The 26,102-nt window shown below is 51.7% G+C and overlaps 1 long non-coding RNA gene across 8 annotated transcripts in view; it reads left to right on the top strand.

Annotated features, from left to right (window-relative positions):
• LOC145656964 (uncharacterized) overlaps positions 1-12,688 on the top strand; it is a 51,536-nt gene extending 38,848 nt beyond the window's left edge. For 4 of the 8 annotated variants that reach the window (XR_014122684.1, XR_014122693.1, XR_014122692.1 and 1 more), the window contains 3 exons: positions 7,074-7,216; positions 7,310-7,565; positions 12,221-12,688. This is a non-coding gene — a long non-coding RNA (uncharacterized LOC145656964). The remainder of the gene's footprint in view (positions 1-7,073; positions 7,217-7,309; positions 7,566-12,220) is intronic. The other 4 variants (XR_014122688.1, XR_014122690.1, XR_014122686.1 and 1 more) reach the window with 1 other exon arrangement.
• The last annotated feature ends 13,414 nt before the right edge of the window (positions 12,689-26,102 follow it).

Below are 26,102 nucleotides of genomic sequence, written 5' to 3'. Positions count from 1 at the left end.
GGCTGACGGTGAGATAGTGTGTTAGTGGGGGCTGACGGTGAGATAGTGTGTGTTAGTGGGGGCTGACGGTGAGATAGTGTGTTAGTGGGGGCTGACGGTGAGATAGTGTGTGTTAGTGGGGGCTGACGGTGAGATAGTGTGTGTTAGTGGCAGCTGACCATGAGATAGTGTGTGTTAGTGGGGGCTGACGGTGAGATAGTGTGTGTTAGTGGGGGCTGACGGTGAGATAGTGTGTGTTAGTGGGGGCTGACGGTGAGATAGTGTGTGTTAGTGGGGGCTGACGGTGAGATAGTGTGTGTTAGTGGGGGCTGACGGTGAGATGGTGTGTGCTAGTGGGGGCTGACGGTGAGATGGTGTGTGCTAGTGGGGGCTGACGGTGAAATGGTGTGTGTTTAGTGGTGGCTGACGGTGAGATAGTGTGTGCTAGTGGTGGCTGACGGTGAGATGGTGTGTGCTAGTGGGGGCTGACGGTGAAATGGTGTGTGTTTAGTGGTGGCTGACGGTGAGATAGTGTGTGCTAGTGGTGGCTGACGGTGAGATAGTGTGTGCTAGTGGGGGCTGACGGTGAAATGGCGTGTGCTAGTGGGGGCTGACGGTGAGATGGCGTGTGCTAGTGGTGGCTGACGGTGAGATGGCGTGTGCTAGTGGGGGCTGACGGTGAGATGGCGTGTGTTAGTGGGGGCTGACGGTGAGATAGCGTGTGCTAGTGGGGGCTGACGGTGAGATAGCGTGTGCTAGTGGGGGCTGACGGTGAGATAGCGTGTGCTAGTGGTGGCTGACGGTGAGATAGCGTGTGTTAGTGGGGGCTGACGGTGAGATAGCCTGTGTTAGTGGGGGCTGACGGTGAGATAGCGTGTGTTAGTGGCGGCTGACCGTGAGATAGCGTGTGTTAGTGGGGGCTGACCGTGAGATAGCGTGTGTTAGTGGGGGCTGACGGTGAGATAGCGTGTGCTAGTGGGGGCTGACGGTGAGATAGTGTGTGCTAGTGGGGGCTGACGGTGAGATAGTGTGTGCTAGTGGGGGCTGACGGTGAGATAGTGTGTGCTAATGGTGGCTGACGGTGAGATAGTGTGTGCTAATGGTGGCTGACGGTGAGATAGTGTGTGCTAGTGGTGGCTGACGGTGAGATAGTGTGTGCTAGTGGGGGCTGACGGTGAGATAGTGTGTGCTAGTCTTTTCCAGGCTTTAGAAGGTGTGTTGAGAGAAATGCGGCTGAGAGAGTGTGGTATGGTGACCTGCCGTAGCCTGTGTAGGCCACAGGGGGAGGGTACTGCTGCTGAAATCAGCCTGCACAAATCTGATTTAGCTTTCAGCTTACTAGGTGGAGCGCTGGTGATTGGTGGGGTGGGGGGTCATGTGCAGTCAATATCTAACTAATTTACCTTTTTACGGAATGTCTGACATATTTTTAAAAGAGGGGAAAGGGGAGAGAGAGAGAGCGAGTCTGAAGACCGGCGTGTTTGTATGTGCCTGTGCATGCACTTGCAAGCGCGCGTGTGTGTGTGTACGTGTGTGTTTGCTGGCTGCTGGGTGCCACTGGCTGGGTGGTCCTCATGGCATGCCGCCCGTTAATCCTCGGCCGGTAACTCCGCGTCCAGCCCTGCGGGCGCCAGCGTGTGACCACCAGCACGAGGCCCGTCAGCCAAAAACCCCCCACCCTCCACCCCAGGGGCGGCCACTCCGCGAGCACTCCACTCGCCCCGGAAAAAAGCCCCATTCCTCAGCCCCGTCTCAGGGAATAAAGGCCCTGGAACACCAACCTTCTTGGTTCCCATGTACAGGAAGGTTTCCGCCAGCACAGTGCGAGTGGAGCGCTCTCGCATGTCCACCTAGCACCAGTGTACATTCGTCTTGTTTTTTGCACATGTGCACCGAGCTTTGTTTACGTAAGGCTGGAGATTAAAGCCAGGGGAAGCCAGGTACACCAAGCTCTCGGAGTAATCGCAGTGGCCAATTAAGGTGCTGATGATGAGGATGATGAAGCAGACCTCCCCCAGGTCCGCTTTAATCTTGACCGCTCGAGAAGTGCCTCATCCCTCGGTGCCACTGGCGTATAAAGCCATGACGCTGGCATCAGATTGTTTGGAATAATAACACTCAATTTTGGAGGGAAGTGGCAGAACAAACGCAGGAGTGCGGGAATACAAAAGAGGAAGGAGATGAAAGGCTGAGCGGATCGAGCTTTGGGTGGGTGGGGGGGAATATGTATGTGTGTGATCACGAACAAACGGTCTCGCACCGCGCGGCCCAGAGATGGCGCTTGCCCTGATTCCTGACCCAGCGGAAGACGCGGACAGAAAAGTGCAATTTGTTCCTTTGTGTGGCTGGATCACAGAGGGACAGCGGCTGTCTCGGTGTCTCACTGTGTCTCTCTCTGTCTCGCTCTCTCTCTCTCTCTCTCTCTCTCTCTCTCTCTCTCTCTTTCTCTCTCAGTGAGTGTAATTTAGTTGGAGGAGCAGGTGGTCCAGCCTGGTGTGACTTTTCTTTCTTTCCTGGCTGCTTTGTTTCTGTGCGGAGGCCCGCGGCCTTTTGCCGTTGGCTGGTGACATGCAGAGGCTTTCAGCCTGGATGGGGATTAGAGGAGGCACGGGGCCTGGGGCTGTCACCGGGGCTGTCACCGGGGCTGTGCACTGGGAGGTGGGAGGAGAGAAGCCCTGTCGTTGCGGTGCCTCCGGCCCCTGGACGCCGCTCCCCGCGTGGACTTTGCGTTGGCCTCCCCCGCCTTGCCCAGTGGCACGCCGTGCCTTATTAAAGAGAGCGAGGCAGGGCTGCCTCAGCTGTTTCTTGTCTCAGAGGGCCACACGGATAGAGAGAGAGAGAGAGAGAGAGAGAGTGTGTGAAGTGTGTGTAGAATGAGCTGGGCGTTTGTGTGCAGGGCTGCGTAGAGGTTGCGCCCTTTTGGGCTCACACAGTCGGACTCACCCGGCTGTACGACCCAAAGAAACCCCCTCTCCACCTCCACTGCTCATGACTTTGGGATGTGATCAAGCGCAGGGATTTCAGTTCCCACAAAGACGGCCGAAATGCTGCGTCTCCTTTTCTCCGGACACCTCTGTGTGGAGACCTTGTCAGAGGGTTAGCGCTCTCCTTTTAGCCTGGCTGCAGGTTACCGAAGTGAAACGTATTTATTTATTTGTTTGTTTGTTTATCAGTGAGGATACTTAGGGTGAGTTTTTAAACTTCAAGTTGTTAAAAGTCATGTGAAGTCTCAGAAGCCCTTAATATCTAATAGTAAATTTGACATTTTGATAATCAAACGAAATTGGTTGGTTGCTTTTTTTTTCAGAATCTCGAAATATCTGATCTGTGAGAGCCACCAGAGGGCACTGTAGAGCTTGCGTATGACGTATTGGTTGGAGGTTCTAATCTGTTTGGTCCATAAAGGAACCATGCAAAGACTCCCTGCAGCCAGCTGACATCACATGTAGCGCTTTTTTCCCAGCTGTCACTGCTTACGGAACGTCAGCTCAGAAATGGTCACCACAGTGCTGAAGACGGAGGTGATGTCGACATCGAGACGAGAAGAGCAGACTGCTTCTGGCTCGCAGCTTCCCATAGACTTCAGAGTTTGGGAGATTGAGGGATTTCTTTCATTAGGAAATGAATATAAAGGACCACGATTGGTCAAGTCAAATTGCAGATGGTAGATGTAGAAAGTCAGTAGCCTGCTTACACTAGCTAGCTGATCACGAGTATGCTGTGTTTTTTTTACATAAAGATAACACACACACACACATACACATATCCAGGCTAGGATCAAAGCCATTAGCACTGATGGAAGTGGAGTGTTTGGGAAGTGCAGGACTGTGTGAGGTGCTGTGGGGGAGACTGTGGGCACAGGTGGGGGTAAACAGTAGGAATTGGAAGCAGACGTGGGCGTGTGTCGGGGCGATCGCCTGGGGCCTCCGCACGCCCCTTCATGGCCACCTTCAGCCGTCTGTTTGCGTGTGCTGGCCACCTCCTCCTAATGCCTGCTGGGACGCAAGCCCCATGCTACTCACGTTACTGTTCACCATTGACCCTCCTTTGAAACTGATCAGAAGTCAGTTTGCTTGTGCCTTATATAATAGGGGAGAATGGGATTTGGGCTTGGGAAGCTAATCACAGTTCAGTGTTGGCCCTACCTGGATCTAGCGGTGACAGGTTTGAGGAGGTGGGGGGTAGATTTGACATGGATAGGAAACACCTGTTACCCTAAAACTGCCTTGTTTGTTGGGGTTTTGTTGTCATCTGTAGGGAAGCATGTGAGCGTGGTGGGGCTCAGTGACTTAAAATGGCAAAATCCCCTTTGGAAGAGTCTAATCAAAGCCACAGCATCGCCCTCGGGGGTAACCCAGGAGACGGGCGACTTAAGAGAGGTGGCGTCACCGTGGAGTGCAGGGGGGAATGGGGTACAGACATTCGGGTGGAAACGGGGGCGACGGCGTTCACCAGTGGCCAGGGGGTGGGGGGGTGTTGGGAGAACTCTTTGACCTCTGAAACCACAATGTCAGGATGCTTCCTGACCTCTGAACCCTCTGCTGTCAGCTACGATGGCTCTATCTCACACTCACATAACCCTCCGAGCATTCACTCGAGTCCCGTAGAGTATGTTAATACACCAGGCATTACTGCCCCCCCGCTTTCTGGCCAGTGTGGGTGCCAGATCACGATCGTACATTTCCTCTGGTGTGTCTGTGACCGGCTTTCCGCAGCTATGCTGTCAGCTAAGATTCCTTGTAAGAACGGAGATTCGATTTTCTAAATAACATGTTGACTTAATTAGATGCGCATCGACCCCGTTTGGCCTGAGGTCGGGCCGTTTGACCTTTCAGCGTTTCTTTCCGCAGATGATTTGGACATGAAGTCACTTCCGTCTTGGCTTGAGCCGAGAAGACATAATGCTTGTCTCCTGAGTGTGAACTCACCGTCTTCCGTGTCACTACATCCATATAGCCCGGAGAAGCCCATTAGTCCTGGAGTCTTTGTGTGCTGGCCACAGAGAGCATCCAGGGGCCTCTTTTAATTGGTATGTTGAGCTGGTTCCGATATGCTCTGCAGTGCGTGGCCCTTTCCAACGGCAGCGTCCTGTTCAGCCGTCCAGCTTGCACCATTGATTGTGGCCACGTACGCGCCTCAGACATTCAACAGAACGTTTTGTGTTCCGGAGCCCACGAGCAGGAACAAAAAGTGCTCTGGCCCGCCTCCCACTCAACTGATTCACCTGCTGTGTGTGTGTGTGTGTGTGTGTGTGTGCGTCTGTGCGTGTGTGTGTGTGTGTGTATACGCGCGCACATAATGCTTTACTGTAATACAAGAGGATGACTTCTCAGCAGAAAACAGAGGATCTAACAAACACATCCAGAGTGGAAAGAGGAAGGGTCCGTATGAGCTCCACCTTGAGTGGTGCTGTGTTTCTCTTACCGCAGACGCACTGGTGGAATTATAGAAGCACTAAACACTGGAGAGGTTTAGGGGTTGGGCCAAGCTGCACTTTGTCAAAAGAACTGTTTTGCAGGTTGCTTCAGGATGGTACCGTGCTGCTGAAGTGTATCTGCTGTCGCCATTAGCACAGCCCTACTCTTCCTCTCTCTTTCCGCTTCCTAGCGCAGCCATGCTCTTCCTCTCTCTCTCTCATCTTTCTTTTCTCCTGCTGCCTGTCCCTCATTTTCTCTTTCTCGTTTTCCAAATCCTGCTTTGAAGTGCTGCCACCTCCATACCTGTCCGACAATCCCTGAAAACCCAAATCCGCTCGGTTTCAACACCTCTTCATATCCCTGGGCTACCGGTTCCGGGCCGCTCTGTCATCGGGGGGTGGGCGCCCCTATGCCCCAGCACCCCATGCCTGCCTCTCCTCACCAGGCTACAGCCTCTATGCCTCCGCCCCACCACCCTGCAGCCCAGCATATGTCACCCAGGTCAGCTGCACCAGGAAGGAAACCCTTCACCAGGCCACCGCAGCGGGGCAAGAGACCCTCCCCAACCTCAACCCCAACCCCAACCCCCCCCCCCCCCCCTTGCCTCAGCTGCTCCACTCTGATCCCTCTGCCTTCCCACCACAATGGGAACCATGTGCTTGCGTCGGGTAGGGGAGGAGGCCACCGTGTAAGAGCCCGTTTGCCCCGGCGGCGCCTGGGGGCTGGAATGGGGGGTGGGGGGTGGATCTGGGGCTGTGAGCCACTGCCCTGCTGGAGGACGCAGGTTAGGGTGGATAACTGCTGTTAAGAATCAAAAACCGCTCCACTGGAACATCACAAAAGAGAAAGAATGACTGAGCAATGAGGCCAATCATGACTCAGTCCGTGATGTATTACATGGGGGTTACCTCCCCATCGCTGCCCGTGTAGACTGCTGGAGATTCGAGTTTCTTTTTAAAGGAATAGTGTACCCTGAGATGGTTCCGCACGACTGCCTCTGAATGGCAATGAGAGGCAGCTTATTAGCATGTCAGTAGTGTAAATGCTCTCTTCAGGGTTTCCTTTTGTGATTAGCAAAGTTAGCATTTTGGGGTGGAGAATTCCTTTAAGAGTGTTTTAATCTAGTGGTGTCCTGTTGAGCTTTCTGCACACTTTAGTGAGTAACCAAGTAACAGCCTGTAATCAATTACTGCTGTGAGTTTCTCCTCACACCAGTGGGCTGAGGAGGAGTGATCTCCTCACACTAGTGGACTGGGGGGGGAGTGATCTCCTCACACCTGGGGACCTCTTCTCAGGTAGGATGGAGGAGATAGAAAGACAAGACTCCCTCCGCCGTGTCCCACTCTGTGTGTAGCGGGCGGTCCTACCCACTCGGGCTCAGAGGGTGGCAGGGCCGTGTAAGGTTGCAGCCGTGTAATGCGCTCCAGATGGGGACATGTCCCTCTCCAGCCAGCCCCGTTGGCTCCGTGGCCGGAGCCCAAGGCTCTGCTCAATCTGCGCCAGATCAATGGCTTCCGTTGTCGCTCCAGTCCCGGTAAGGGGCCGGGAAATCCGTTCACTAGGTAACGGCCAGGGAAATCTGTGCGTCAGGAGCTTGGACGCACCGACGCGGTGCTTCTTGTTCAGCAATTCCACGCCCCAGTTCACTGGTGATCCATCCTTGTGTTCTGTTCACAGTGCGCAGACCCGCTGCCATGGCAACGGTCTCCTGATTCGTTGGCCTCGCCTTCCTTGGCTCGGTTCCTGCAGCTGACTGGAGACTCTCATCACTTCTCGGCTGCGGCCTGTAATGTGCTAGCCAATCAGGGAGTGACCTTCAGGTAGCTTGACTAATCTTCCATGAGTTGTCCGGACGTGAGTTGTCCTCGTTTTAATATTTTTTTTCAGTCCTTGCTTCAATCTCACTCTTTCAGCGCGCCGCAGTAACAGAGACGAACGGGGTTGACGGAGCGGTTCTGCTGCACCCTGCCCGTTGCACGGCCCTGTGAGCCCGGGCCTCACCCGGAAAACCCCCACCACAACCCAGACCGGCGGGGTGCCCCTGGGCCGCGTCTCTCCCATGTTGCCCCCTGCCCCAGAGTCACCAGCATGTCCACATCCTTTCCTGAAGGATGTGCCTGACCTCAGCGCTCGCCCCCTGACCCTGGAGTCACACCGCGGGAGTATCACGTCAGTCCTGTCAAATGACAAAGCAGCTCACCCGCCTGGTTTAGGTCGTCTTTCCAGCACAGAGGCCGTTTGAAGTGGCCATTAAAGCCATGCTTCTGATCTTCAGCTCCACTGAGCTACCTCTTTTCTGTACTGGGCGTGCAGCCAGATCACAGCGAAGAGGCATGTCAGTTTTCTTTTAATGGAGCCAGCTTTGACCCCAGCTCAAAAGGACCAGTGTAATTACGTCTTGCGATCACAGAAACGATCCTGGTGAATTTACAGACAAGTGGGAATGCGCGACGGAACATTACCAGTAGTCATGCAGGTGTCTCCGGTCAGACAGGTGGGCTTCCCACCTGTGGGCCTTCCAGTCTCGGTGCCCTCGGAAAGTCGTACATCCCGTTCTGCGTGTGCTGCAACCATCGAGCGCTAGCTGCATTCCCATTGGGCGCAGCATACGCCGAACGTGTTTTTCCGGGCCGATGTTATCTGACCGCGCTGAGTCACAGCGCTGTTTGCGGTTCGTGGTGTACTGACTGATTATGAGCGGGGGTTTTGTGGAAAGGCCTACAAGGCCACGGCCCTGACTGCCCGCCAGGCGGCTGGCTTTCATTAAGCCAGCTCCAGCCCGAAGCTCTCTTCCTCTCCAGGTTTGATGCTGCGACATCGCATGGTGTGGAACATTGTGTGTGTTATTGTGTGTGTGTGTGTGTGTGTGTGTGTGTGTGTGTGTGTGTGTGTGTGTGTTATTGTGTGTGTGTGTGTGTGTGTGTGTGTGTGTGTGTGTGTGTGTGTGTGTGTGTGTTATTGTGTGTGTGTGTGTGTGTGTTATTGTGTGTGTGTGTTATTGTGTGTGTGTGTGTGTGTTATTGTGTGTGTGTGTGTGTGTGTGTGTATGTGTGTGTCTGTCACCTGTGTGTAGTTGTGGTGTAATGACTTGTGACCGGCGGGTACCGCTGGTTACATGCATTTTCTCAGTGATGTTAGAGTTGAACAGAAGTCACTTTTCTGAGCTTTTCTGAGTTTCTGACAGACAGCAGATCTTAAAGCCATAGTGCTTGTAGTTCTGATTACTGCTGCGCAATTATAACAGAAACAGTAGCTACAACTATACGGGACATGGTGTGAACTCTTAACAAGGAAGCCTGCGATTGGTTAGCGGTCACTCACAGGGCACACAGCAAGACTCCTCACGAGTCGTGTGAGAACTTGCTTGGCGAGTAGTGGGCTTTGTCACTAGTGCCAGGTTGTGAGGGACTAGACCAGCAAACGAAAGGTGCTCATTCTGCTTTTTTGCAGTTAAGCACTTTTTCAGTGGGGACGGGGCTGGCACTGAAATTTTAATTACCGCACAATTAACTCTGCAGGCCTGCTGTTTAAAAGTGAGCTAGCTGTTTACCAACACGCTAGCTGAAAGAACACTCCCCTGAAGTTTCTGAGGGCTGTTTGCTGTTGTGGTTGAAAACACATACTGTTATCTAGGACAATCAGCATAGAGGCCTATAGGAAATAAACCCACTTCGGCCCAGTCGCGCATATCTGATAAAAGGGGGATCATATCCTGTTTACTCGCAAACATCTGACCAATCAATTACTCAGGACTCTGCTTCAGATCCAGAACTGCGATTAGATTATAGTCACAGGGGAAGATGCAGATGTGTGTAGCCTGTGGCTGTGAATAAAGGCCTGCCCCTGAGAGAGAAAGAGAGAGTGTGTGTGTGTGTGTGTGTGTGTGTGTGTGTGTGTGTGTGTGTGTGTGTGAGACCATGTGTCCATGTGTGTGGTGGGGGGAGGTTAAATCCAATTAGTCCTTTGGAACAGGAGTGTGTGTGGACGTGAGCTCACGGCTCTAATCTGATTTACAGGAGGGAATGGGTCATTTCACATGACTGGTTTAACACTAGACTGGCGCAGCGTTGTGCCAGTGTCCCTGAAGAGTGTGTGTGTGCGTGTGTGTGTGTGTGTGTGTGTGTGTGTGTGTGTGTGTGTGTGGTCATGAGTGTGTGTACTCACTGTTCATTAAATGGCTTTTCAAGAGACTTAACTGCCCAGGTGTATGCCAAATGTTACAGTATGTACACACCACACACGTTTGGTGCCTGATGCAGGTTGTGGCAGGTTTGTGTGGGAAGGGAAACACAGAGCAGTCATGAGTAACTGCTCACTGCAGTGCATCTGGGAGTGCTGGCCGAGTCCTGGCTCTGGCATGTCTGTTTATGCGGGGCTCATAACAGGAGTCTTATTTTAAAGTAATGGACCATCAGAAGTTGTATCGTGTAATTGCAGTCCTGACCAGACCCGCTTCCACAGAGACTTGGTCTCTGCCTAATTCTATACTGTTTCAGTGTTGTTTGTTGATGTTTGTCATGGTGTCAAGGCGCATGTGAATGTGAATATGTGCAAGTTTGTCTGTGTGTGAATGTGCGTGTGTATGTGTGTGTGTGTTGGAGAGAGAGAGAGCTTCTGTACATATGAGAGTGTGTGAGTGCGTGCGGCTCACAACTACCAAATGTTGGCTACCTCCTGGAGAATGTTGCTGTTACTTAGAGCAACTTAGTTCCTACCTACTGTGTTCAGTGATATAATCACCATTACTGAAGTGTTGGATCAGTCTGTCACCTTCTATCCAGGTAATTTAGCCTATCACCTCAAGATTTCTTACTTTCTACCTGGACTCAGTTCCTAAAAAGATTCAGCGATCGAACACCTCAAGGCTCACGTATGGCATTAGCCAGTGGGGCAACATGTCACGCGGTATCGTTTTGAAGCAATAGGGGTGGACCCGCAGTCATGAGCACCATAGTGATCTCACGGTGTTCCACGATGACGAGATGCCTCTGAAATGATGCACGCGGTGGGGGAAAGGCCAGGGGGGATGGCTTGGAGCTCACATACTCGCTCACGTTCATGTGATGATATAAATGTCCACTGGAACATTTCTCATTGGGCTCCTTACCTGTCTCGACTCGAGTGGAGATGTTTTGATAGTGGAGAGAGATAAAGAGGGAGAGAGAGAGAGAGAGAGAGAGAGAGAGAGAGAGAGAGATCTAATTTATGATCTGTCATTTAGTAGTTTAATTGCAGTGAAATTCAATATTGCCACGGGTTTGAACTGAGAGACGTTCTGGGTGATGTAGGCAGTGCTAGGGGACGTGGTCAGATTGGCACTAGAGCTCAGGTGCCTCCCATGGAAAGTGTGGAGGTGGCTCCGTGGGTTCGTGTAACCATGATGAGCGCATGGCAGCAAATGCCAGGGCGTAGAGATATCACTTCAAACGCTCTCACCAGCCTCAGATCCTGGTGGCGGATCATATGAAGATATGCTTTGATTGCCCACCTCAGAAAGATGGCCTCAGAAAGATGTGTGTTGTGTGTGTGTGTGTGTGTGTGTGTGTATGTGTGATTAAGGTGTGGCGGTGTGGTTGAAGTGTATGGTGTTGATTGAAGTACTGGTGTGTGTAGGCTGATATTAAATACAATTCTGGTTTGGTAGGTTATGAAATGGTGAAAATAACTCTTTCTGTGCATGCGTGTAGGCTTGTGCTTATGTGCTCTTATGTGTGTGTGTGTGTGTGTGTGTGTGTGTGTGTGTGTGTGTTGGGGCAGTGCTCAGAATAGCTTTAAGGTAATCTACTGAAATAAATTCCCATTATATTCATGTTTGCTTTCTATTTTAAGTCTGGCTGCTTTTACTGGCTTGTGTGTGGCCTTTTCTATGACATTCATTTTTGTGTGTGTGTGTGTTTTGCATAACAAAACAGACCAGGGAAGAGCTCCAGCAGGTATGTGTTGCTCCCTCTTTCCGTTCTCGTTTTTTGTCTAGTTTTCGCCCTCGTCTTCACATGCCCCGGGGTAGATGTGTGCAGTAGGGTGAGCTAACCCTTCTGCTGGGCCGGCAGCCAGCAGACTCAGAGGTGTGCTGATGGTGAGATAAAGCAGGCAGGTTGGGGCCTGGCAGGACAGGCTGTCTGCTGCTCCTGCCTATGCAGCGAGCTGGGCCCCAGGCTCCAGGCCCCAGGCTCCAGGCCCCAGGCACCAGGCTTGTGGAGGCCCCACCAGAACTGCAGGCAGACACCCTTCCTTCCCTGCAGTTCAGGGTCAGCCTTTCTCCCCTGGCTGCTAGCCCCGCCCCTATGATTGTAATTTAGCCAATGGGGCAGGCAGGACTGTGAGGCTATTGCCAGGCTATTGCTTTGTTTGTTTGTTGTTTTGTTTGTTTGAGGCTGTGAAGCAGGGAATCTGCCAGTAATAAACAAGGCCACCCAGCTGTGCTCCCTCTGACAATGTGTAGGTTGCTGCATGGCAGAAAGCTCTATGGGGGGGGCATAAAACACGAAGAGCAACTCACCAAAGCACCCAAGGAATCCGCACAGCTTCACCACGTTGTCTGTGGTCACGGCCCTGGGTCTGCAGTCACACTTGATCTGATTGGCCAGTACGTCACCCCATCAGTTGAGGAAGGTTGGATTCCAGTTGGGTGACGACGGAGATGAAAGGAGTTCTGATCGAATGCTAATCTCGCTACGCAACAGCAGATATGTTGTTAGCCCTGTACCAATGATTACAACATATAATCTAATGATACACAGTAGTCACGTGGCACGTCGTCTGTCTGAACAGGGGCCTTAACTCGACCCCCTCTGACCCTCTGTTTTTTTGTTTGTTTTTTGCAGGTGCAGGCTGAATCGCAGCCCTCACTCGGCTGGGCCTGCTAGGCACTCCGGAGCCACCTAACGGGCTGTGGGCAGAGGAGGACAGGTGCACTGCTGGTCTGTCTACCAGCCTGGCCAACAAGGCCAGGTCACCTGCTTCAACACGCTTCAGTCTCTCACCACCTGCTTGGGATCTGTCTGATGGGACACACCTGATAGGATTACCAAATCTGCTGTTTTCATGACATGACAGTCACAGAGGCAACAGGCTCCGGTTATTGTATGTTTCAATTTTGGGCCCTCTCTGAAATGTCGGACTGTGAGTGCCAATGTGATGAACTCCAAGCATGTTTGGAGTGTTGTGTTGTTTGTGGACCAAATGTTGCAGGTGGCCCGCGTGAGGTCACTGTCTCGTTGCTGTCTAAACCCGTCTGCCCTGCTGCCAGGGGAGATGAACCTCTCCTCATTAAATGCCACCTTCTCATTAAATACGGATCCGTGTGTTCTTGTCGGCTGTGTAGTTTTCCATGCCCCATAAATATAAAACATTACAGTACATGCCTCCCGAGCGTTGGTTTGCTGTTGTGTCTGAAACGCAGACATCCCGGCCGAGCACTGGTGGGTATTTCCACCTGGTCACCATTTCTAAAAGTGACCACGTCTGTATGCACAGCTTGAGTTGCAAACATTGACTAATTAGGTCGATCGCGCCGCCTTATCTGGTGTTGATTTACTATAGTCGATATGCAGCTGCGTGTGTGCGTGCTTGCATGCGTGCTTACATGCGTGTATGTGTGTGTGTGTGTGTGTGTGAGGAGAGGGTGAGGAAGCAGGTCTTGGACGGGTAGGACAGGTCCATCCAGCCCACATGCTGTCACCACGCCACTGTCGTGACCAGATTTATTGATAACGGCCTGGCACGGGTCCACTCCTCTATTGTCCTCCCGTCTGGAGTCTGAAGGCAGCTGAGGGAGCCGTGCCAGCGGGAGTGTGGGTGACACCAACACACCACACACAGCTGCCCGATGGCTTGTAAAAGTGAGTGTTTGCTTCTCTGATGTGCAGCTCACTTCCTCAGTATCTGGGCCAGGAGGAATTCTGGGAAGTCAACAGCTCTGTTTAGGTATTTTATGTTTCCGCGGTGAAGCAAGGTCCTTGACTTGCGACACCTGGTCTGGAAGGTTGTGATAGTTTTTTATTCGGCAGTATAAGCCAGATAACCACACGACTTAATTTGTCAAGCACTGTAAAGTCATGGATGAATTTCCACAATGGACCTTGATCTTCAACAGACAATAACCTGTAGCATATGTGACGGTCAAAACTGGGAAAGCAGCCGAAATACCTTTACTTCCGTTCGGACTCTTTCTGGCAACGGAGACGGCAGTACTGCGTATGAGATTTCGTGAGCCGATTCTGGGTGTAGTTTGGGCTCATTCTCCGTTGTTTTCAGAGTGACTCTTGATGTAATATAAGCATTCCAGTTTATAGTTGGCTTAGAAAACGCAAACAACCATCAATCATTCCCCATCAATCTACTGAGTCATAAAAGGGTTCTTTTTAATATATTTGCATGCTTTTATCTGCATCTGTGTGCATGTAAGAATGGGTGTGCACATGTGTGGGTGTGTGGGTGTGTGGGTGTGTGTGTGTGTGTGTGTATGTGTTTGCGCGCAAGCACGCATGCATGCGTGTCAGAGAGAGATCGATTGCATATTGTGCATTCTGTCAAATCTAATGGAGCCCCACCGTGGTAATTTCCTTTTCAAGGGCTGTTCACTGTCTGCCCCGAGGCCTGACTCAATAAAGGCTGGCTCGGGTGGAGGTACAGACCCAGTGGGGGTCTGGGTCTGGGGGCGGGGAGCGGGCCGGCTCAGAGAGAAAGAGCGAGCCTTTGGGGCGGGGCTGTGTGCACGAGGGCGCCGCCGTTCATTGCCCGGCCTGGGTTGGCGTCAGAACCCACGCCGGGCTCCGTCCCACAGCACCGCCCCTTCACCAGGCTCCGTGGGGCAACTTGGAGGCCCTTGTGGGCTTTATTAAAGATGGCCGGTGATTGCAGGCCTGAGGTGGCTCCTCCGTTCGCCTGACCTCAGGGCTTTCAGAGGTTGGGTTACATGACATCTTTATGACATCTTTACCTGACATCTACCTCTGCCTGACAACATTAGCATGACCACAGCACTGTTTCCTGACTGCTTGCCTTTTCTTTCTCTCTCTCTCTCTCTCTCTCTCTCTTTCTCTCACTCTCTCTGTTTCGCTTTCTCTCCTTCTTTTTTTCTCACACACATCACGGGGGAGAAAAAAAAAAAGACCCCTCTGCAGCTTTCAATTCACTGCCCTTCTATAGCACTCAATGGACCGGCTGAACAAAAGGTGACATAATTTTCTCAGGGTTTGATTGGCCCCCGGCGTGTCCTGGAATGACATCATGCTCACTCACCCCCTCAACCCTGGCTCCCCCCGTGTCGCTGGATGCTGGGTCGCCTGGGTAACGGTGGGCAAGAGTTGGCATGCACCCATTTGGCTGTTTATAATGAGCGCAGTCCGCGTTTGGCTGTTGTTTGTGGTAAACAGTCCTGGGAAACGAGGGGGGGTGGGGGTGGGGGTAACACCCTCCTCCCCAACTTCCCGTCCCGATGTTCACATGGACACAAGCTACCCGGAGACTTTCATATGCTACACTTGGCATTGTTGCTTGGCGTCCACCTACTAATAGTGACCTAGAAACATTAAGGCTTTCTTTGGAAAAGGTTAAGAGAAGCAAACAATCCTCTCTCTCGCGTTCTCTCTTTCTCTCTCTCTCTCTCTCTCTCTCTCTCTCTCTCTCTCTCTCTCTCTCTCTCTCTCTCTCTCCCCCTTTGTGTTGTTTTGTTGTTTTCTTTCTTCGTTGTTTTGAGCTTCAAGAAGGCAGGACGAGTGGCCTGGGAGCATGTGAAGTGATTGAGAGTCTAGTTCGCGTTTGGATGGCTCTGCCGTGATCCATTTTTCCTGCATTAATTAGCGGAGCTTTGAACTAAAGGGGATTTTGTCTCTCCTCCTCTTTCTCTTCCTCCTCCTTTTGTGGTTCCTTGTGACTCCGTCCAATTGCACGACGGCCCTTAGGAGCTCGGGGTCACGTCAGCAAACCCTCACATGCTCTCTCGGTTTGTACTCTTTTCAAACGCCGGAGAGGGGGTTCCCTCCCTCCCTTCCTTATTTGTTCATCTTTTCTTTAGTGGAAAAAAAATCCATCAACAAACAGAGAAAGGAAAGCGCTGGTCTGGTTTCTCTCGAGCGACTGAGCTGAGACAAATGCAAAAATTAGCAGACAGTTGAGAAATGATTTGAATTTAAGATCCTGTACTCTGGTTGTGTAAGAGGATGTGTATTATGTGTGCTATGATGTGCTATTTGTTGCTGCCTCTGTGCCAGGTGACGTCAGTGTTTAAACACTGGGCTTTCCTACTGGAGCCCTTCTAGAACGTTCTTTAGGTTTCCAACTGTTCTTTAGGTTTCCAACTGTGACCTCTGACCCCGCGAAATGCGCTTTTCATCGCTGGCCACCTTCGGGAACCTGAAACGGCCTCGTGGACACAAGCGTCTCATGCAGGCGAATGGCAGTTTCCCCCTCACGGGAGCCGTTAATGAGGATCATTTCGGGTCCCAGAGCTCCAGCTCGGGCTGGCGGCCAAACCCAGTTTGGCCCGAAAGGCATACGGCGTGCCCTGGATGTGTTCCAAACCGTTTCCGCACGTCGTCCCGCCTCCCGGAGGAGAGGGGCAAAAAAACGCCGCAATTACTCCGCGGCTTGCGGCGTGGACCGAGAGCACCGAGCGTTGGAGGAAATGGCTTCTGCTTCCTGGGCCCCTCAAGCCAAGTGCACACCCAAAGTCGACACACGGCGAGCCCGTGTAGCGCGTCGCGCCATTCATAACCTCCCAGGCGTCCGCCTGATATCCAAAGCAAAGCAAATTACGGACAGAGCTAGGCTCAGTCTCACCGTGCCCCGGAGACGCCTGGGTCGCCACTGTGTGTTCTCCTGTTAGGCCTGTCAGTTCATTTCACTTAATGGGCTTTTTTTAAATAGACCTCACTATGACCATCAGTGAGGCCCGGGGAAGGGTACACTGGTTCCTGCTAGCTGCGAGAGCGTGGAGCCAGCGTGCCCCTGGGCGGGCACAGGCTGCGAAGCAATTGGCTGGGGGCCCTGAAAGGGGCCGTGCGATTGGCGATTGGCCTGGTGTGTATTGGCTAATGGCTGGCAGGGGCAGCGGTTGCGCGGGTGCAGGGAGCGTGACATACTTCTCTGCCAAGCTAGACCGGAGTCCCGCGTCCCAGAAACCTGCCGACCTCCACCTCCTCCACCTCCTCCATCTCTCTGTCTAACTCGCTCTGTCTTGTACTCCCTCTCTATTTCTTTTTCTCTCTCTTTTCTCGTTCTTTCTATTTTCTGGGCGTGGGAACACTTTCCAAAGCTCTGCTCTAATCTGTTCTGACCTTTTCTAAGGGTTTTTAAGGGCTTTCTCCTCTTTCCAGAAGGATGACTAATATCGTTTATTTTTAACCTGCGGACTAAGTTCATCTCGTTTAATGTGGAGCAGAAGTGCTTCATTGTTGCTGCCTGATAGTGACGTCACGGCGGAGGCGTCGGCCCGGGCCGTAATCGGGGATTTCCTTTCGTCCCTTTATTGCTGCAGTATGAAGGCACCGGGTGCAGCTCTCGAGTGCTGGTGGAGAATAGGTGGAGGCCCATCCACCCTGTGTGTGTGTGTGTGTGTGTGTGTGTGTTTGTGTGTGTGTGTGTTTGAGAGTGAAGAGTAATGACGTGACCATTTTTTTTGTCAGTGGCATTATTAATTCAGCCAATTAATGGGCCCCTCTGTCAGACTACTGCTAATTCAATATGGAGGACATTAGCCAGCATTACCCCAGGCAACCAGTACCTGGCAGAAGTCATCTAGTCATCATGTGATTTGGTTACTGTGGGACAGTAGTTCATTATCAATACTGTTGAATCAGGGTCTTACTTCAGAAACCCATCAGATTTCTATATGCAAAAGACACCGGACAAGCACAGATCGTCCATCTGATTTCTGTTTGTCTCACCTGTCTCTCTCCCGACTTTCTGACCGATCCTGTGTGATGCCCAGTCTGTTGGGATCGGACCCGGAATGTGCTGTCATCGCTGGTGCTTTGACTGCCATGCACCTCCCAGTCTCACCCTGCTCCCGCCCTGCCCCGCCCCATCCCACGCCACTCCTCCTCATCCCAGTTCCTGTTCCACCCCACTCCCACTTTGGCCCGCACCCGTCCCACCCCACTTCTGCTCTTCTCCGCCCCTACTCCAACCCACTCCCACTTCGCTCTGTCCCTGCCCCACCCCCTCACTTTGCTCCGCCCCCTGCTCCATCACAGCACCTCTCACTTAACTACTGCTACGCGTTAAACTGAATTTAAAACTGAATAGTGAATAGTTCATGAATGGGAGACAAAAGCTTGTTGCGCTGTAAAATGCTAGGCCTGCGTTTCTTGTTTATATCCGTTTATTTTCCATAGAATTTCATCCCTGGCTTTGGTGCTTGTAGCTCACTTTGTGAACCCGCCTCTCCTTTCACTTTCCAGAACCAGTCAGAGCTATCACCCCACTTACTTGAGCCCGACCCTGCACGGGGAGACTTTCAACAGTCCATTCAGTATCCCTCCAGTTTGGAAGTTTAATCTCTGTAGTGGGGTCGGGATGGGGCTGGGCTTGAAGGCCTGAGGCCTGTCAGTCAGAGGCCTATCAGCGCGCAGCCCTGACTGTGGGGACAGTACCTCTGAGCACGTCCCCTTGAACCGCCCACGGCGTCTGCCCATACCTGTACCCCTGCTGTCAGTGGGGCATTAGCGCGCACACACAGCCAAACGTTACAAACCATTTCCTCCGAGTTTATGTAATGCTCATGACCCGTGAGCCGCACTCGGGCTGTAAAGAGATCCGCGTATGTGACTGGGAACTGGTTTTGTATTATCATCCCCCCCCCACACACACACACAATATGCTGGTATGGACCTGATTCTGATCTTCAGTCATTATCTATTTGAAGTCTTTGAGCTTTGGAAGTGAAAGGACTTGATTCTTGGTATTTGTGTGAGTATTTGTCTGTGTGTGTGTGTGTGTATGTGCGTGTGTACGTGTCTGTGTGCAGGTTTCAGGTCCCTGACACTGTGCAGAGTCCTGACTCTCCTGCGCTTAGCGAACACACTGCCCTGATCGCCCTTTTGTTTTCTTCCTTTTTACATGTAACACTCGAATTTCGTTGGCTCGTATGCTGCACTCCCGCCGCACCCCCCAGAGGTCACGGAGATGCTCTCCGACTCCCACGGTAGCTCCACGGACTGAGATAACGGGTGTCAGGGCTTCGGGCCGGCTGGTCGATCGCCTTCTCCTTATCAGCGCTGCAGAAGCGCTCTCCTGTGTTTGCGCAGGATGGACGGGCTGACAGCTCCACGCCGTCTGATTGAGCTGTTTTTCCTCTCGGTTCTCACGGGGCGGTCGGTGAACGGCCCGGGCCGCTCGATGGTGTTTGCACATGCCAGCGATGTACCTGGGGAGAAAGACGTCAATCCCCTACCCCGCCCCCCAGCACAGCTGCCTTCCCTCTGCTGCAGATCCTGCATTGCCTGGGCACGGGTCCCACGTCTACGTCTGCCGTTTGGGTTGCTTCCTTGCGCCCAGTGGTGGTTACAGAACTCCTGTGTCCCCCACTCGCTTGGGCTGCGTCCTCTGCTCCGAGGCACTTGGTTCAGCTCAGCGGTTCGTCGTCACGTGCATTGTCTCACTAAACTGCACAGTGCAAAGTTTCTGCGGTCTGTAAAGTGACTGAGATATGAAATGACACACAGTACGGTGGAAAAGCTTCATTCCCCTTTGATATAACAGTCGGATTATGATCATTACGACAGTGATTATTATGGCAACAGCAGGAAGACGGTAAAGAAGGTGATGGTTTTGGAATGGATTATTATTATTATTATTTTTTTTAATTCATTAATTTATTTTTTATGCATGCTGAGTGTATCTTGCTGGTTGGGCAACAGAAGCCCAGGCCACATGCCAGGAGCTTCTCTATCCAGGAGAGGAGCCTGATTAAAATAACGACGACTCAGGAGTTTACTCTTCCCCCACCCTGCCCCTTCCCACACCCCCCTCCTGCATGCACTCAAAGAGATCTTTGTCCTCCAGTACAACCTACTTGAAATGTGGCCGGGAAAACCGATGCCATGTGATTGTTATCGGCAGGCCCCGAAAATCGCCCTTTTCGGGCCGCCTTTCCATCTCCAAATCACAGATGCTTGTTTATTTTCTAATCTGAGATGCACTGAATGTTTAATAATAATCGGGAAGCAGCCGAGGTCAGTTTCCCCTTAGCCCCAGGCTTTTTTTTTTTTTTAATAAAAAGTATCATTTAAAGTCTCCCTCGTCCCTTTGAGATTCGTCCCAGCTAAATGGCGTTGAAATAGCTGGATGAAATGGATATCGCCATCCTGACAGGTAATTACAATGATGGGCATCACAGAGTGGGTCTTTGTGACAGTGCGGGGCTGCCACGGTGCAGTGCTTCTCCAACACCCTGCAGTGTCAACAGCGCCGGGGCGAGAGATCGCCTCTCGGCCATCGTATGAATCTGTCTGTGGACTGTGTTCGCCTACGACTGGTACAATTTGGCGAATATCCACGCTTCTGTCTGCAGAAGTGCTGTGAACAGAACTGAAAAAGAGACATGAAAGCGTACGTAATATCTGAATTGGCTGTTTGTTTCCTTTGCAATCAGGCTTTGCTTTTCTGGTGTATCAAAGAACAGGAAGGAATATTAGAATCTAATCACCATTTGAATACCCTTAGATTGCATGTTTGTGTTCCACTGCGTGACTTTTTTTTTTTAACTTGTACTTTTCACGCACATGTACTGCACGTTGAATTATCCGAATCACAAATCTGTGCATGGCTGTGAAATTCTCCAGGCTAACACCAGTTGAATTCTTTCTGTTTGCATCTGCACAGAATACTGCTTCACCAGCCCGGTAGTTTAATGAAGTAAAGTCTTTCTCTTTTGGACAAACGTGCAGCAAGCTGCTGACAACAGGGGCACCATGGGATTGAAGACCGAAGTGGGTACCTTTTCAGATTCCTGTCAAACTACTCTGTTTGTACACAGAGCCAGCTATTGAAGGGAAAGAATTTATGTATCAAATTAGGGTTTTGCACAAATGTGGCACGTCCACGGAACATAACCTGCGCAGGCTAATTTTGTGAAACTCCAAATTATGATTCATTTTCAGAGCCGCCCCATTAACATAATGCCAGGTTTGTGCTGGACATGGGGAAACTGGACAGGTCTCAGTGAGTCCATTTGCTAAAACAACACGGTAATTGCGCTAACCTGCTCCCTGGGGTGCGTTCGCGATGTGTGCGCACACAAATGTGCATTCGTCTTTGCGGTGAATTTGATTTGGGCAGGGGAGATGCACTGGCGTGGATGCCGTCCAGACGATGACGGGCATGCCGGCTCGGAGGGCTGGCAACGCCCAGGCCGCAGTAAGGTGCGATGCGCCGTGGCAGGATCGCGAGCCAAACGGACAGGAAGCGTCACAGAACACGGCCGTCGCGCCAGGTCAGCTGAAAAAGTGCTCCTCTGAAACAAAGTCTTCATTCACCCAGAGGACTGCTTGTATGAATATGAATGCTTTTTTAAATAAATTCGGTCAGTATGCGCCCGCACGTTCTGATTGGGGAGCGGGGGCAGTATGAACACACTTTAAATGGTGACATTAAGTGTTTGAGCAAGGTGGGTGACTGAAATGACTCGCTGCAAGATTTTCCATACAGCAGGGCTGCATATTCAGTCCCCTGAGACTTGTTGTCTTTAGTAGAGGTGTGTGTAAGAAATGTGTATGCATTTGTGTGTGTGTGTGTGTGTGTGTGTGTGTGTCCCCATTACACAAGAGCTCAGCTGACCACTACTCTAGCAGAACACATTGCACGAAACCTGCTCTGTTAGGCTAGAATCACACTGTTCTGTAGATCCAGTCCAGCACCAGCTATAGCACAGAACCTTCCTCAGTGCTGTTTGAGTGTATGGGTGGGAATATTAGGGATTTAATGGACCGTTTATGAAGGAAGGCTCTTGTGCTGATGCCTACCTGGTCCGGGGGGAGGGGGGGGGGGTGGTTGAGCAGGATTTGGCATATAGATAATCAGAATTTGACACTTGTGCTGATTAGTGTTTAATTCATTTGGGAATGTGTTGTTGTAGTGATGGCCACTGGAGATGCTTTAGAGAACATTCTAGAGAATGAATCTGAGTCTTGCCTGAATGAAAAGTCCAATTGTCTGGAAATCCTTCAGGCTGCTTCCTGTCTGTTTCTTTTCATTCGTTACCATTAATTACTGGCAACAGTTGCATCATGGGGTTGAGGGAGGCCATTAGTCCAGGGTATAGGTGTAGGTGTACTCGAAGAGCTTTGAGTTGCTTCCTGTTGGCACTTGGTGCGGCGCGTGCAGAAACGCAGTCATGGTCCCCCTCTCCAACTAAAGTCTCAACCTTCCACATGAGCCACCCGGTCTGCTCTGTTCCGTGCAGATCGCCTTTCCTTTTTGAATTCGGTCAGGGAAGTGGGCGGGGGAAAGTCCCAGGAGGGGACGGGGGCGGGGGGGATCTTGTAGAAGTTCTGGGCCCTGTCCGAGCAGTCTGAAAGGGAGAAGTGATAGTGAGCTGCGGTGGAGCCTGGAGGATGTCTAGACGGGCGGCGAGCAAGCGAGTGCATCGGCGAATGTCTGCGGTGAGGGAGAAGTGATATCGGTCCAGGGCGTAGCGGCCTGGGGCGTAGCAGGTCAGGGCGTAGCCGTCTGGAGCGTTGCGGGTTAGGGGACGTAGCCGTCTGGCTCTGACTGGCGAGCGCGCTGGACATCTGCTGGCAGGTCGCGTCTCACCCTCCCTCCTGCACGGGGGATCTGGGCTCCAGCTCGCCGCGACGTTATCGTTAGCACTCGGCTAACGAGCGCAGTGACAGAGCTAGGGGTCATGGAGAGGTCGCCTTTGGCACAGTGAGCCACGCTCATTTAATTATTAGCAGGCGACGCAGAAGTGTGAGACTGTTTGGAATGAGATCAGGTTGCATGGGTTCAGTGCAACCCCCAACTGGTGCTTACTCAACAGGCAGCATAGAGGTGATATCTTAATAAATTTGAGATACTTGTCTCCACTGTGTGTGGGACTTTAGTGGATGGCTCAGTTGCATGTGTGTGTGTGTGTGTGTGTGTGTGCGTGTGTGTGTGTCCACAGGTACGATGTCGTATACAGTGGGTGGGTGAGTCAGGGAGATCTGATTGCATCTCTGGCTTTCTCATTCTGGCCCTTTGCTGAGGAGACATCTGGCTCCAGTAGCTGGGGTCTCATGAGGGTGAGGAGATCAGTGGTTTGTAAGGCGCTTTGTGTGAATTTGTTGCGGGATGGGTGGGGGTTGAAGTAAAGGGCTCAGAGCTGTGTGGAGGAGTTGCTTGGAGGAGCTCCAGATGGACCTGCACCAGGAGACTCCAGCTGCTCCAGGACCCAGGCCTGGACATCTCACCCTGCCTGCGCTCCGTCAGTTAACCCTTCACCTGCCGTGATAACCCAGGTCGCACTTCCCTGTCCTTAAGTGCCCATCGCTCAAGACGTGTTCCACCAAACATTCTTTGCTAAAATGATTATTCCCAGTGTGTGTTTGTCCTGGTACATTAATCATGAATCTGTCAATTTCCTCTAAGTGAGAATAGCAGAGACACTCATGTTCATGGGGCATTCTGTAAACAAGTGTTTACAAACATCCACAGTCTAGCTGTAGTAAATGCTAGCCCTGCTTTTTAACAGCCCTGCATGGCCTGCAGTTGTGGTTTTTAGGATTAAGTGGGCTCCAAACGCCCATCTCACTAATGCTAATCTCACTACTAGGCGAACATCACCTTCTTTAGAAATGTGTTGTAGTGTTTGGACGTATTTACCCTCTCGGTTCTTCTATTTTGTCTTCGTTTCATCTTTTTCTGATCTCGATTTGAGAAATAATATTGGATGTTACTCAGCTGAAGGTTACAGAGCTAGAACTACCACTGTGGTGAGCATGGTCAGAGTTAATGAACTCTTATTTTGTCTCCTTTCTTTTTTCAGGACTCTGAATTCAGCAGTTGTATCTGGCAGGACAGAAACCTAAGCCTCTGAATGCAGGGGGTCTTTTGTTTTGCATGTGTGTGTGTGTTTTAACTAGGCAGGAGAGTACGTTTAGCTCGGGCTGGGCACATGCTGTGTTACTCTGGTGCTGGCATTTAATTGGTTGCAGGTGGAAGTGAGCGAAGACAGAGCAGCTGAAGACGCCAAGGCTGCAGCTCACACACACACACACACACACACACACTCACACACACACACACACATACACACACACACTCTTACACAGTAGTACAAGCACAGATACATATGCACTAAGCACACCCTGCACTGCTCATCTCGCACAGAGCACTCTTGACACCCACCCATGCCCGACTTCCACAAGGCCCCCATACCCACCCGCTGCCCAGATGCTGAACACCTCCGACTGGTGCAGGAGACTCACCTGGCTGGACCCGGATGTGCTCGCGCCTGTGGCTGCCAGTGGGGCTGGTTAGTGGTGGTTAGAGGAGACAAGCCAAAGATGGGACTCGCTTTTCGGGTTCGATCTCATTCTCCCGCTGTCACTTGATCCCTGGAGAAGACACTCAACCTCCTACTGCTGCACCGTGCTAAACAATCACAGACACACACACACATGCACGCACATCCAAACACACACCCACACCAATACATGCACACACACACACACACACACACACACACACACACACACACCAATACATACACACACACACACACACACACACACACACACATACACACACACACACACCAATACACACACACACGCACACACACTGCCTTGTATCATCCAGTTCCATTTACAAGTGCACTATTTTAGCAGTTTCTTTCTCCAAATAAAAGCTTCTTTTAAAACTGCAAAATGTCACATTATAAATTCTATGTTTGTCTATTATAATTGGGAGCCACACACACACACACACGGCTGTATAACATTACTCATCAGCCCTCATCTGCCCTCCTCCTCTGTACTGAAACGAGTTTTTGGAGTTCTTGTCACATTTCATCAACATCACCGTGTGGTTTCACTGCACATAAGCGGAAAAAATGTCTCAGATTGTGCAGATTGTGATGAGCCATAATCTTGTCCATCTACAAACCAGATAAATGAAGCTGTCAGGTGCGTGTCTCCAGTGTCTACATGTAGAAGTGTTGGGGGCGTTGGACACACACACACACGCTCTTGCTCCAAGTCATTGACTTCTCCGTGTTTTACGTTGAGTTCGGTGCAGCCGGCTTGTGCATCGCCACAGCAGTTTGAGATCCTGCTCTCCTTGGCCACTCATACCATGTGAAGATCTTCAGCCATGATGTCATCCACGTGTACCCACAAGCCTCTTGTCTCCATGCGGGCTTCCAGGTCCAAGAGAGCGGTAGCAGATAAACGGCGCTACAGTAGGCAGAGGTGAGGTCATTGAGGGCATCTACACCTACGATCAGGATGACTTCATGCAGACCTCACCAGACATGAACTCACACTGTTGCTACGGCTGGGGATGTACCTTCCGTCCATGAGACGAATCTCTCCGTCCGATCAGGTGTTTTTTTGCAATGCGCAGATAAGCGTCTGTCAGGTACCTGGGACTCTGCCGCTGCATGTATGCCTTGGCTGTGGATCAGACGCCACGGTGATGCACGTACGTGGCTCATAGCGGCACACGGTGCAGCTTAGTGATGGTGGGACCCCGGCGACGGAACGCTGTCAGTCCATCGGCAGGGGCCGGAGATGACGGTGGGCGACGGTGGTCAGCATTTTGATTTACAGTGCGGAAAGCGCACTGTGGTCCGGTTCCCGACGTGTGAGCAGACCGGCTTTGCCATGAGTTTTCAGACGGCTGCCAAGGCAGCGGGGCATGTCTGAACAGAGCAGTGCGCACCGCCCTCCAGCTCCTTCCACGAGTTTTGAGAATGAGCGGACGGGCGCTACTATTCACAGGCGTTATTCCCAGATAATCGCACCCCAAAGCTGCAAAGGCTTGTGGGTAAGAACGGCGATAGCAGCAATGGAAACAAGGATGTCACTAGGTAGGGGGTGGTCTGGAGTTGCTGGCTTGGGTTTGAGTATGGGGAGATAAGGGAGCAGATAAGGAAGGGTGAGATTGGTGGGGTGGATGTTGTATGTGGGGGGGATTTTTGGGTGGAGAGAGGTGGGGTGGGGCCTCTTCACTCCATTTCTGGAGTGCACTTGTGCAGAACCGTGTGTGACAGGCAGGCGTGAAGCGTGGGACTGTGGGAGTGTTGGGGAACTGCAGGGCCCCTGAGGGTCCTCCCCTTGCAGACGTCCTGGAGACACATACCTGCTTCCTCTCATTGCCCCTACTCACTCACTGCACTGAGCCCCTTCCTCACTACTCCTCAGCGAGCACGTAGCCACCTGGCGGGGGTCTCACCTACCCGCCCCGTACAGCCACACTTTCCACAGCCTGGCTGGCAGTCATCCAACCATCCAGCATGGCCCGGGTGCCCATTGGCCCAGCAATAAACACACACACACACTTGCATTCTAATTTTTCATTTGGTTGCATATTAGAAGAATCAAGGACCTTACAGTTAAGTTGGCTGCTGGCCAAATGAGAGGATATACATCAACTGAATCTCTCTGCTCCCAGTGGAGAACTTCAGTGTTTCAGTGGATCTTCTCCAGGCTTCTGAGACCATGGCCTCAGATGTGGTCACAGTAACCTTGTGCAAGAGCAAGACAATGTAGCACTTGCTGG

The sequence above is a fragment of the Electrophorus electricus genome, chromosome 3 (genome assembly GCF_041902795.1).
Source record: "Electrophorus electricus isolate QZ-2024a chromosome 3, ASM4190279v1, whole genome shotgun sequence".
In the NCBI taxonomy this organism is placed as follows: domain Eukaryota; kingdom Metazoa; phylum Chordata; class Actinopteri; order Gymnotiformes; family Gymnotidae; genus Electrophorus; species Electrophorus electricus.
Note: the sequence above shows the minus strand (reverse complement) of the source record. Positions and strands in the feature narration are given on the sequence as shown.